The following is a 13,929-nucleotide window of genomic DNA, read 5'->3' as shown; positions in this document are numbered from 1 at the left end:
GCAACACATGAACAGCATGTGTGTGTCAGCACAACAGGAGATGAATCACGTAGCCCGATCTGTAAGGGGGTAAGCAAATTAGTAATGACTGTTTAATTCATGGGTTCCTATACCAGTGCTGGGGATCCCATATCACTTTTTTTGTTTTACCTTATCTAAAACCTGATTTAACTAATTAACAAATTAAGTTCCTCATGGGTGAGCCTGAGTAAAGTGTTTTAAAATTAAGAGGAAAAAAATGTGTATGGCATAAGCACCCCAAGAATGGAACCTGGAACCTCTTGCTTATTTTATAGCAATAGGTTTTGGATATAGAACATAGAACATCAAAGAACAGTGAACACTGGTTTGAACATCTGAACTTCAGAGCAAACAGAGATCCCAACCCAGTCATTAAACCCCATGTTTTGCATATTTTTGTGCTTTTCCTATTCTAGCAAACCAGATTCAGCTCGTTACCTAAGTAAAAGCTGGTCATGTGGGGGAAACACAAAAATTTGCAAAGTATGGTGTTCATAGGACTGACTTTGGGATTCCTGGTTTGCCAATATGTTCATTCCTAGAGCAGTGTCTCTTCATCCTACTTCTGGTAACTCTCATAGCTCAACACACATGATCCACTTCACTAGTGGCTTGATAAACAGTTGGTTTGATAAATAGTTGGAGCTACCGTAGATCAGGTATATCGAATACTTGGTACGTTGAATCATGGAATATTTAAAACTGTGTGGAGCGGTCAGGAACAGGACTGAGAAACACTGCCATAGAGTGTCAAACTCAGCTCCTGGGTGCCAACAGCTTTTTCCAATTTTAGAACAAGACAGTTATATAAGAAGTGAACATTAAATAAGGTCAATGCTAAACTCTGCAGTGCTGTGGACACAGGAGTGAAGTCTGAAACCCCTGGTTTAGCCCTACACTTCCTCCCTACTCGTAAACTGTGCGCTGACTCGTTCTTCTTCATGGATCTGTAGCACAAGGCTCTCACACTGACCTCCCCTGACAGCCTGTCCCTATTCGACACTGAATAAAAATAACATACAATTAATTGTACAATTTGTACATTAGATAGCTATATACCTCATCGTTAGTAAACAAATTAGCAACGTTTTCATGCTGTCAAGCTGTGTTAGCAATACTGACCATTATAGCATAACAGGGTGAAAAAAGACATAAAACATAATAATTTTAATAGAAAACATGCCTAGAATTAAATATCATGAACAACAGCCAAGTTGCAGTTTCAACATAAGACTTCCACTTGTCAACAGGACAAACTAACCCAGCTAACACTAATGTAGTTAGCCTTGCTACCGCTAGCTAATTAGCTTCTTTCCGTACATCGCGGGCTAACCTAAAATATAAGATACGCATTTCCCTACCTTCGTAGTTTTGGACGTATGACGAGGCATACAATTTAAAGCCCTTCTCCAGCTTGCTAGAGGGGGCTTTACTGGTCTTCTTACATATCCGATGAACGTAGTTAACATTCATTTTTGGAAGCTCTTGCAAACACCGACTGAAAAATACAGCCATTGCGAATGTATTGGAAAACCGGAAACTCCAAACCGGAAACGCCTAAAGAAAATGTGGAAGTAGTTGTGCAAAGAGCCCATTCCCCCTCTCATTGTACACTCTGGCTTTTTGTAAAATAAAGTACAGAAAAAGTTCCGGGAGTCTCCAGCATATACACAACGGCTCCCTGATTCCCGCAAGTCAGATAAAATCTCCCGGAATCTAGAACGAGCGGCCAAGAGCGCACACACACACGCAGACGACACAGACTTTATTAATACGATCATGTTTTAAATCCGTTATCTGATATACAATCTAGCGCACTGTGTAGGGAACATAAATCAATTGTATAATATACTGTCTAGTGCACTAAGTAGGGAACATAAATCATCATCTAGTTATAATTTCTAGTGCACTATGTAGTGAACATGAATGTGTTGTCTAATACACTATCTAGTGCACTATGTAGGGAACATAAATCCGTTATCTGATATACAATTTAGAGCACTATGTAGGGAACCTAAATCCGTTAACTAATACGCTAAATCCGTTAACTAATACGCTACCTAAAGCATTATGTAAGAAACGTAAGTCTATTATCTAGTATACTATCTAGTGCACTAAGTAAAAACATAAAAAAAAATTTAATATACAATCTAGTGCACTATGTAGGGAACATGAATCTATTATCTTGCACACTATCTAGTGCACTATTTAGTACACATTAATGTTTGTGACGTGAACAGTTAGTTTAGTAGCTCAGTTAGCAGCTCCTAAAAGTTCTGTTATCACCCATATCCTTTGCTTTGTGCGAGAGGTTTTTAGCTTTTTTTTAACTCCCTGAAATGAGTTTTTGCAACTTGGGATGTCTGACATGTTAACTTCCATCTATCCATCCAGCTCAAATACCATAAACACTACATAAAAAACATGTGGAGGTAATGGTGTAATTATTAACCTTTGTGCTCAATTCTTCTTTTGTGGTTCCATGGTGTAATGGTTAGCACTCTGCACTTTGAATCCAGTGATCCGAGTTCAAATCTCGGTGGAACCTGGTTTTATTTAGGTAAAAACAGTTATCAATGCTGAGTAGAGAATAGTGTTCCACATATGACTGCTCTAAGCCAAATTGTGACACCAAAAGGCAAATCATTGTTTACAGCGCCACCTACCGGCCAACTGGGTCCTAAACTTAACTCAGTTTTCAGTGCAATTTTCCAACAGTGGAATAGTTTGTTATTTTGATACATGGGTGGCAATGTTTAACTAAAATTACTTTTATTTACTGCCTAAACCTCTAAACTACCTCAGAATTATATCAATCATGTAAGTTTAAAAAATCTGAGATGTAAAAGTAAAGTCTGAAGTTGTGTGTGTGTGTGTATATTTTTCTTTTTGGCTTTATTTACTCAGCAAATCTTGAATCTTTACGCCAATTAATTTTGCAATGACACAGTTTCAAGGTGTAATGGTTAGCACTCTGAAATCCAGCGGTCCGAGTTCAAATCTCAGTGGGATCTGAGATGTTAAAGTCTGAAGTTATGTGTGGGTATTTTTCTTTTTGACTTTATTTACTCAGCAAATGGCAAGTTTAATTTGGGAGCCGGTGTGAGGTCCAAGGTTTAGAAACTTTAGCAGTATCAGGATGGTAGCGTTCAGCTCATGCGCAAGTACAACAGAGCGCTTGTGGGGTGTAGACCACGATTACTTGTGCTAGTTGTGTCAACCAAGCAGATCACCATTCAGGAAGGTATATCAGTGCCAAAATGAGCATGAGACTCTTAATCTCAGGGTCGTGGGTTCGAGCCCCACGTTGGGCGGCTTTCTTCATTTAACATCAACGAAAATCAAAAGAACGTTCTTCCACTGTACAGTCAGTCTCCAGTGACTTAGCAGGTGGATGTTTGTGCTTGTAGGACTGTTGTTTACTGGATGGTTTTCAGTTACTTATTTCCACTATTCTGTGGAGCTACACGTTGTTGTGTCTCATATCCGTTTGATCAACAGGCAGGTTGTGCAATAAAAGCCACTCGTCCCTGGGTGGGCTTGAACCACCAACCTTTCGGTTAACAGCCGAACGCGCTAACCGATTGCGCCACAGAGACACGCACACACTTGTTTCATTGGACGGTACACACGGGTCACATGACTTGGTAATGTTTACCTTAGGCCAGTGTTAATTTTGACAGCACATTTTGATTTAGTTTTAGTCATAGTCTTTTGACTAAAATGTCATTTAGTTTTAGTCATAATTTAGTCATCTGAATTGTTTTAGTTTTAGTCTAGTTTTAGTCGACTAATTATCATAAGAATATAGTCGACTAAATCTACAGTCGATTCAGTCGACTAAAATATAAAGGGTGTCAAATGTAAATGCTTTTTAATCAGTTCACTTTAATTATTTAAGTAATTATGCACACACACAAAATGAAACCAGTTATGGAATATTATTAATGTTTGAATGTGCAATACACACAAAACCAGATTTAACTTATTTCAAACATCTTTATTTACCTGACCTTGCTTATTGAGCATAACAATAACAAAATATTAATGACCAGTAGGCCTGCTCTGCCTGAAAAATATATGCGTTGTTCATAACAAATTGCATATTACATTCTTTATAAAACTGGGTACCGTAAAAGCAGCAGTGCCATTATGTTGCCATTATACTGCCAGCAGTGCCAGATGTTTCAGATTTGTTGTGTTTTTACCCGAGATCGTCGCCCCACATGGTTTACACATCGTCTTGTTTTTCTCGACGTGAAATGAGAAATGTGTCCATATATATCGGCTCTCCACTTTCTCCCTGTTGACATTGTGGAGTTAACCTAGTTCCATGAGTAACGACAGTTCACAGGCTAGTCTGGTCTTCCCGGGTTTAGATCAAATGTGCTGCAAAAGAAATTAGTACTGATAGGATGGCTACCCGGCTTGTCCCGCCTCTCCACATACGCTAAAGTAGTTATGATTGGATCTCTCCCTAACTCTCCAAAACTAAATCAGTTCTGATTGGATGTCGTCCCTGCCAAACATTTTCGTCTCGTTTTTATTTGTTGACGAAAATGTCAATTACACAAAATGAGTCTGAGACCATGATTTATGGTGGGCTGGCTGGTACATGTATGAATTATCTACCCTTGTGTTAAAACTTATTCCACATGCTTATAGTTGTAGCAGCTAGTGAAAATGCTTCTATCTTGCATTTCTGCAAAGTAAAAAGGATTTCCATTCTTCATGATTCAGCTTTTACTGATTTATAATGAAGAACAGCGTATTAGATCCAGAAAAAATGCATTTCCTCTAGTAATACTGTTTAAAGCTTACAACAGACATGTTTATATTTGTTTTAAAGCTACGGTCAGTCAGTAGCCAGTTTATTAAATGACTGAAAAATTTGCCATTGACCCCTTTGGGTACAAAACAAAAATGTTCCAACTTTTCTGGAAAATAGGGTTAGTATACTATAGTTCTACAACACAAGCTTTAGTTACAACAGTGTTTAGGTGTAATAAGTAAAATTGAGATGTTTTTTTTAATCTGCATCCTTTATTTTTTTTATTTAGCAACATACAGAGATGTATAACAAGAAAAAGTTCGGAATAATACTAAAGTAAAGTGGCAAAAGGGAACATGAAACATTTTAAACTCATCAGTTTTGGTCTACTGTAATTAAACCCATTCAAATAACTTAGCCCACAAACAATCCAATCATTAGAGGAGCTCAAGTCCCACAAAAGGAATACTTTCACCCAAATCACTTCAAAACTAATCAGATTGTTGAGATACATATAAGCAATCTGTAAGTAATTAACTATAGCCAGAGAGATAGTTAAACAATCTCATCCCTGTCTGTTCACTTATGAAATACCTTGTACATTTAGTATACCAATTGGAAAGTGTGCAGCTACACTCACTTTAGTATTATTTAGAACGTCTCTTACAATGTTTAATTGCTAAATAGAACTAAAAATGAAAATGAATCAGCATCGTGGATTCAGCTGGAATGGAATCCTCTGCTGAGAGGTCGTCTGATTGTCTGGCTCACTCCTCTAAAGAAGTCCTGGACCTGTTTCATTCTTTTCCTTTTTGGTTTTGTGCCTTTGTATCATAGAAAGGAGAAACACAAAGTCAGTCACGGTGGTTAAAATCGCACGCATAAAAGGTTTTTGTGGTTAATTAGCAAACATTTAACCCAACATATAAACTAATGCTAAATGTATTTTTTCTGTTCTGAATGGTGTTGAAATCGATTTTTCTGTTATTTACATTGAATTGGGAATTCATCAACAGAATCTGCAGATATTTCTGTTGAACTCAGGACCTCTGTGGTGGTGCTGCAAGAAGCATCCTCTACTGAAATCACACAGAAACATGATTTAAAATGCTGTTCAAACAATGATACACGAGATTAAAAATGCTTTTCAAAACAATGATACGAAATATACCGTCACCACAGTGAACACATAGTGAGAAAGAAAAACTTTACCTTGTTTTGATGGGACAAGATTGTCCATGATTGTAATTAAAATGAAAGGATGCAGCAATGAAACGAGCTCACTCTGAGGGGAGCCTATGGGTGACCCTTTTACCTCAAATCCCTTAGCCAGCAGTTGCGTCACTGTTTTGTCCAATACAGTGTGCAGAAGGATATTGTAGAAGAGCGATAGCTCCTCTGGACTTGAGGAATTTGTGGCCTTGAGCAAATTTAGAAATAAATCTAATACAAAATCTTTGCAGCCACATGGTGTAGGAAAACAGTCGCCTTGAGAAATTCTGCATTCCAGTAGTTGTTTTACATTCTGGAGCAGTGGTGTAACTTTATCCTGCAGGTGCTGGCAGAGCACTCCAGCAAGAGATTCAGTCATTGTTTTAACTGATGGTTCCTGACTGACTTTATCTTGCTGTCTGCTGCTGGCACTACTGAACAGGACCTGCCTCACACGATCCCTCAGGTCCATACTGTCCACATTGGTGTCTGGGTTATTAGGTGGCAAGTTTTTCACTCATAGCTCTGTTTCAAGCTGCTGATCTTTAGTGGGACTGGTTCCACAGGGTCCAGGCTCATTATGGTCCCTGGTCTGGTTTGAACTAGTGGATGTACAAGGAAATTGATTGTTTACAAACTCTATCAGTGGAGGATACAGGTTGTCCTTAAGTTCCTCCACTAATATACTTTGGACCCTTTTAACTAAATCCAGCAGATTGTCCACATTCAAAACCTGTAAAAGAAGGAAGATTTATATTTAAAAAAGATTACAATATTCATACAAGATTTTCTCATTTAACACCCAGTTTCACATAAAATCAGCTCTTATTATTATGTAATTACATTGCTGGAACTGGATCCTCTGCTGAAAAGTCGTCTGACCCTCTGCCACACTCCTCTGAAGAAGTCCCGGACTTTCTTCATCCGTGTTCTTCTTGGATTTGTGTCTTTGTATCATAGAAAGAAGAAACACAAAGAGAGTTGTGATGGTTAAAAGCTCATAAAAAATCGATGTGGTAAATAAGCAAAACCTCACACAAAGGTTTATTTTTAATCCAATAATTGTAGCAAATGGTTCTGTTCTGAAAGGTGTTCAAAAGGGATTTTCTGTTATTTACCAGCTGTGGTTGTCTGTCCATTGACAGAGTCTTCACACTGTCCTGTTGAACCCAGGACCTCTGTGGTGTCTTCATTCTGTTCAGAGGACTGTATTGTGTTGCAAGAAGCGTCCTCTACTGAAATAATATATACACACACAATGATGCAAAAATATACCATCACCATAGTGAACACATAGTAATAAAGAAAATAATTGACCTTGTTTTGAAGGGATGAGATCTTCCATGATGGTCGTTAGAAGAACAGGACGAAGCAATGAAACGAGCTCACACTGAGGGGAGCCCATGGGTGATTCCTCTACCTCAAATCCTTCAGTCAACAATCGTGTCACTGTTTTGTCCACAACAGTGTGTAGAAGAATCTTGTAGTAGAGCGAGAGCTCTTTTGGATTTGAGGACTTTTTGGCCTTGAGCAGATTCAGAAAAAAATCTAATAGCGAATAGTCGCAGCCACATGGTGTAGAAAGACAGTCAGCCTGAGAGCTTCTGCATTCCAGTAGTTGTTTTACATTCTGGAGCAGAAGAGTGATTTTGTCCTGGAGGTGCTGGCAGAGCGCTCCAGCAAGAGATTCAGTCATAGTTTCTATCGATGGTTCCTGACTGACTTTATCTTGCTGCGTGCTGCTGGCACTACTGAACAGGACCTGCCTCACACGATCTCTCAGGTCCATGCTGTCCACAAAGTCTTCTTCTATTAGTTCTGGAAGTTCTGCTCTTGGTTCCCTTTCATGGGCCTTTCTGATGGTTTCAATGTTCCCCTCAGTGCATTCACTGACAATAACATTCAATGTAATATCCACATGTGGACGTGATAATATCGTAAATGTGTCCGAAACATGTCTGAATCCCATTATTCAATGAATACATTCTGTTTTCTGTAAAGGAATGCAGCCAGGAAAAAGTCCCACACCATTAAACCACAACACCATCGATCTAACCTGCTGGCACAAGGCATGTTGGGTCTATTGATCCCTGCTGCTCATGCCAAAGAACCAATCTAGTACAGATAGGAAGCTTTTATTTACCATATATACACAGTAAAACACGTTGAACTGACTTTTACAGTGAAGTTCAAAATTTTATACAGACATCATTGCCATCTAGTGGTGCTAGAAATAAACTACAGCTTGTTGCTTGGGTACAGAATTGTGACATTATTATTATTACTATTATTTTATCTTTATAATGTATATAAATTAGTGAGTGTTTATGGCTCTTTTGTCCCAAATGTTTTCGTAACGTGTTGTAGACCTGCAATGGCGACTGTTTTTGGTATATGGGAAAGAAAAGGCCGAATACAGGTGGAAAAAGTGTTATTTGGCAACCCAGCACTGTATAAATATTGGACAGAACACATGATGGGTTATTTTAACTTGTTGGGTTGTGCAGTTTAACCATTGTGCTGAGCTGTGAGGTTCTTTTTTTTTATCATGGGTCAACTATGTAACTTTACTGCAGCTTGTATTTAAATGAAAGGTTTACATTGCTGTCTTCAGGATTTCCTCTTTAGTGATATTTAATGTTAATAGCTGTTCTGATCTAAAAGATGCTGCTGCCTTTGACCTTTAAAACTGAGAAGTGATTTGTGAGATAATTAAAATAAGTGAAATGTTTATTTTGTACTTTGGTTTTATATTATTTGTACAAACATTTGTTTTATGCCAGTGATAGCTTAGTGGTTAAGGTACTGGACTAGTAAACAGAAGGTTGCCGGTTCAAGCCCTGCCACCACCAAGTTACCACTGTTGGGTCCCTGAGCAAGGCCCTTAACCCTCAATTGCTCATTGTGTAAGTTGCTTTGGATAAAAGCGTCTGCTGAAAATGTAAATGTTTTATGCAACTTTAAACCAGTAATAAAAGATGAACATTTTAAATGTGTCTTTATTTGCTTTAACTAAGCTAAAGTTTTTAACAGGGACAAAAATGACAGTTTGTGTAGCAGGGCTGGACACGTAAGTAAAATGTTTGTATAAAGCTATAAAACTACTTCCACTGACCAAAGTACACAGATCTCACACTTCTCAGAGACAATGTTTGAAGCCCAGGTTAATAAGACCTGCTAGTTAGAGAAGGCTCACTTGTTAGTTAGTTTAAGTCTAAAACTGGGTGTGGCCCGTACGGGGATCGAATCCACGACCTTGGCGGTTGATTTTTAAAATTACATTTTATTACAATGTGCAAGTATACAAATTACAAAAAAAACCAAAAAACTAATATAACAGTAACATTAAAAAGTAAAGTGCAAATCATTCCTGATTAAAGTACATAATGCTTTTCTACAACACCATGTTTCTACATTATTTAATATATATATATATATGTGTGTGTGTGTGTATACATACATACAGTGTATCACAAAAGTGAGTACACCCCTCACATTTCTGCAGATATTTAAGTATATCTTTTCATGGGACAACACTGACAAAATGACACTTTGACACAATGAAAAGTAGTCTGTGTGCAGCTTATATAACAGTGTAAATTTATTCTTCCCTCAAAATAACTCAATATACAGCCATTAATGTCTAAACCACCGGCAACAAAAGTGAGTACACCCCTAAGTGAAAGTTCCTGAAGTGTCAATATTTTGTGTGGCCATCATTATTTCCCAGAACTGCCTTAACTCTCCTGGGCATGGAGTTTACCAGAGCTTCACAGGTTGCCACTGGAATGCTTTTCCACTCCTCCATGACGACATCACGGAGCTGGCGGATATTCGAGACTTTGCACTCCTCCACCTTCCGCTTGAGGATGCCCCAAAGATGTTCTATTGGGTTTAGGTCTGGAGACATGCTTGGCCAGTCCATCACCTTTACCCTCAGCCTCTTCAATAAAGCAGTGGTCGTCTTAGAGGTGTGTTTGGGGTCATTATCATGCTGGAACACTGCCCTGAGACCCAGTTTCCGGAGGGAGGGGATCATGCTCTGCTTCAGTATTTCACAGTACATATTGGAGTTCATGTGTCCCTCAATGAAATGTAACTCCCCAACACCTGCTGCACTCATGCAGCCCCAGACCATGGCATTCCCACCACCATGCTTGACTGTAGGCATGACACACTTATCTTTGTACTCCTCACCTGATTGCCGCCACACATGCTTGAGACCATCTGAACCAAACAAATTAATCTTGGTCTCATCAGACCATAGGACATGGTTCCAGTAATCCATGTCCTTTGTTGACATGTCTTCAGCAAACTGTTTGCGGGCTTTCTTGTGTAGAGACTTCAGAAAAGGCTTCCTTCTGAGGTGACAGCCATGCAGACCAATTTGATGTAGTGTGCGGCGTATGGTCTGAGCACTGACAGGCTGACCCCCCACCTTTTCAATCTCTGCAGCAATGCTGACAGCACTCCTGCGCCTATCTTTCAAAGACAGCAGTTGGATGTGACGCTGAGCACGTGCACTCAGCTTCTTTGGACGACCAACGCGAGGTCTGTTCTGAGTGGACCCTGCTCTTTTAAAACGCTGGATGATCTTGGCCACTGTGCTGCAGCTCAGTTTCAGGGTGTTGGCAATCTTCTTGTAGCCTTGGCCATCTTCATGTAGCGCAACAATTCGTCTTTTAGGATCCTCGGAGAGTTCTTTGCCATGAGGTGCCATGTTGGAACTTTCAGTGACCAGTATGAGAGAGTGTGAGAGCTGTACTACTAAATTGAACACACCTGCTCCCTATGCACACCTGAGACCTAGTAACACTAACAAATCACATGACATTTTGGAGGGAAAATGACAAGCAGTGCTCAATTTGGACATTTAGGGGTGTAGTCTCTTAGGGGTGTACTCACTTTTGTTGCCGGTGGTTTAGACATTAATGGCTGTATATTGAGTTATTTTGAGGGAAGAATAAATTTACACTGTTATATAAGCTGCACACAGACTACTTTTCATTGTGTCAAAGTGTCATTTTGTCAGTGTTGTCCCATGAAAAGATATACTTAAATATCTGCAGAAATGTGAGGGGTGTACTCACTTTTGTGATACACTGTACATACATACATACATGTATATATGAATACTATTTGAAAACTACTATATATGACACTATTTGAAAACTGGCGCACAAACTATTGTTTGACCATGCTGGCTAGCAAGAGACAGAATCATAGATTAGTTGGGGGTGGGTTGAATAGTGTGTTATCTGCAAGCATATGCATGACAAAAGAGGACTGATAGTGCTCTAATAGTTATGTAGAAGGAGGGGGTATGTCCTGAGGATCTCAGATTTTCAGTCAAGCTAGTGTTAAGAAGGTAAATAATCATGGAATGTCATGAAAGATGTTGGTTGTTCCCAGTCAGCTGTGTCTAAAATCTGGACTGAGTACAAACTAAATGGGAAGGTTGTAAAAGGGAAGCATACTGGTAGACCAAGGAAGGCATCAAAGCGTCAAAATGAGAATGAGAAACAGGTGGGCGGAAAGTGGACTCAATGTCTGTGACCGAACTGTAAGAAATCACCTAAAAGAAATGGGCTTTACATAAAGAAAAGCCAAACAAAAGCCATCATTAACACCTAAACAGAAAAGAACAAGGTTAAAGTGGGCTAAAGAAAAGCAATCATGGACTGTGGGTGACTGGATGAAAGTGATCTTCAGTGATGAATCGTGAATCTGCATTGGGCGAGGTGATGATGCTGGAACTTTTGTTTGGTGTCTGTCCAATGAAATGTATGAAGATAACTGCATGTAAAGTTCCACAGTGGTTGATGATATGGGCCTGCATGTCAGGTAAATGCACAGGGGAGATGGCAGTGTTCAATAAATGCCAAAGTCCATATTGAAATTTTTGACACTTTTCAGTTAAAAGGATGTTTGGTGATAATGATAATGCATCTTGCCATAGGACAAAGGACGTGAAAACTTTCCTTCAAGAAAACATATAATGTCAATGGCACGGCCTGCAAATAGTCCGGATCTCAATCCAGTTGAACATCTCTGGTGGAAATTGAAGAAGATGGTCAATGACAAGGCTCAAACCTGCAAAGCTGATCTTGCAACAGCAATAAGAGACGGTTGGAGGCAGACTGATGAAGAATACTGTTTGTCATTAGTTAAGTCCATGCTTCAGAGAGTTCAAACAGTTATAAAAGCCAGAGGTGGTGCAACAAAGTACTAATGGAGTCATTACAGAGACGCACTTATAATTTAATGGGACTCCTGCACCTTTAAGCAGTGACTGCTGACGTCATAGTCACTGCAAATAACTTTGACCTTGGCTAGAAGCCATGTCACTTTTACGGCAAAAAGAACGCGGGGTAGCGTAGTCAGTAATGTAAATAATAATAATAAACACAAATAATTATCTTGCAATATAATACAGAAGCATCGTAGTGACAGCAGTGACGTTTATATTCTCAGTTGTTTGTAAATGTTTAGCGATTATATTACAGTGTTTAAGTTACAAATTTACCGTAATTCCATAATTAAATACGTTTGTTATCGCTACTATAGCAATTAGTATCTTTACACACAATGCTAACTCGTTAGCACTATTTTACGTTTGGTTACATCTCATATTGTACCAGATGTAACACTGTAACTACAGCTATATGCATGTACTGTATTAAGTTCTTTATTGTTTTTATTATATAGTTTTACTCCATTCTGATGCACACAGTGTATCATACAGCTAGAAAGCAAATAAAACCGACATAACTGTGTTCTGGAGGGAGTTGTCTGTCTAGTCTGTCTTAAAATACACTGTAAAATCCTACATAAACTGCATCTCCCAAAATGCATGCTGATTTTGTGACCCGCAAAGTGACCCCATCCCGCCAGTAGATGATGTTTAAACATAATCCCAACATGTACAAGAAGAGAAAATTAAGCAGAATAAAAAAAATTAATGAAAGTGAATACAAGTTTGTGCTTTAGGAAGAGAAACCGGTGCATCTCTTGTGTTATGAGGCCATGTCTGTGGTAGAGGAGGACAATATAAATGTAGATAGACATTATAAATATACTGTATAAATTTGACAATTTGACACCAAACACAGAATTCAGCCTCCAAGAAAAACAGCAGACTGCACTCACAGCAGGATAAATTACAATTGACCCTTTCAGGGCCACCATAATGCTGATGTGGCCCTTGGTGAAAATAAGTTTGACACCCCTGCACTATAAGGTGGGATAATTAAACGTAAATGTGAGTATTTCTTTTAACAAGGGAGCCTATAGATAAACACAAAGAACAAAGACTCATGATGATAGAACAATGCAACACAGCCCTCCATTCACACCTTCTCATGTACATTCTGGTTGAGGACGGTTCATTATTTGCTAAGTGGAAATCATCTAAAGACTAGAATTTTGGAGTGTAGATCTAGAAGTGTTAAAGTAAGAGGCTATTCATTTATGAAAACTTAGCATTTATAATATAAAGAATTCTTGCAAACACCATAAAGACCAGGGTAAAATTCTTCCACTTGAAAGTAAAAGTTGTTCTGTGTTTATTAAAGTAGATTAAACTTGAATAAAGAACAAAAACAGATTCAGATCTGAGGTTGGTACATTACACCACATTACATCTGATGATTAATGATCATATTCATACCATCATGTACATTCGAAAACAGTTCTAGTGGATATTAGTAGAAAAAGAAAGTACACATAGCTTTTTCTGTACATGTAGTAGTGGAAAATCATTTTATTTTCTCCTCTGAATGCGCTGGTGTTTTTCAAGACGACTTCAGTCACAAAATCATAACTTCTGTGTGACCGTACTGGTGTCTATTAAAAATGCTGCTTCCAGTAAAACTTCATCTGCACTATAAGCAGCAATATAGGTCATCCTCTTATGTGAATGCGCT

The 13,929-nt window shown here is 38.6% G+C and overlaps 2 non-coding genes and 1 pseudogene across 2 annotated transcripts; 2 read left to right on the top strand and 1 right to left on the bottom strand.

Annotated features, from left to right (window-relative positions):
* Window positions 1-13,929, top strand: part of LOC134326210 (zinc finger protein 850-like) — a 157,389-nt pseudogene that overhangs the window by 66,311 nt on the left and 77,149 nt on the right.
* Window positions 2,498-2,569, top strand: trnaq-uug (transfer RNA glutamine (anticodon UUG)). The gene has a single exon. It is a non-coding gene; the product is annotated as a tRNA-Gln (tRNA).
* Window positions 3,547-3,620, bottom strand: trnan-guu (transfer RNA asparagine (anticodon GUU)). Its single transcript has one exon. It is a non-coding gene; the product is annotated as a tRNA-Asn (tRNA).

This window comes from Trichomycterus rosablanca, chromosome 14, assembly GCF_030014385.1.
Source record: "Trichomycterus rosablanca isolate fTriRos1 chromosome 14, fTriRos1.hap1, whole genome shotgun sequence".
Classification (NCBI taxonomy): Eukaryota; Metazoa; Chordata; class Actinopteri; order Siluriformes; family Trichomycteridae; genus Trichomycterus; species Trichomycterus rosablanca.
This window is presented reverse-complemented; position numbering and strand designations above follow the sequence as displayed.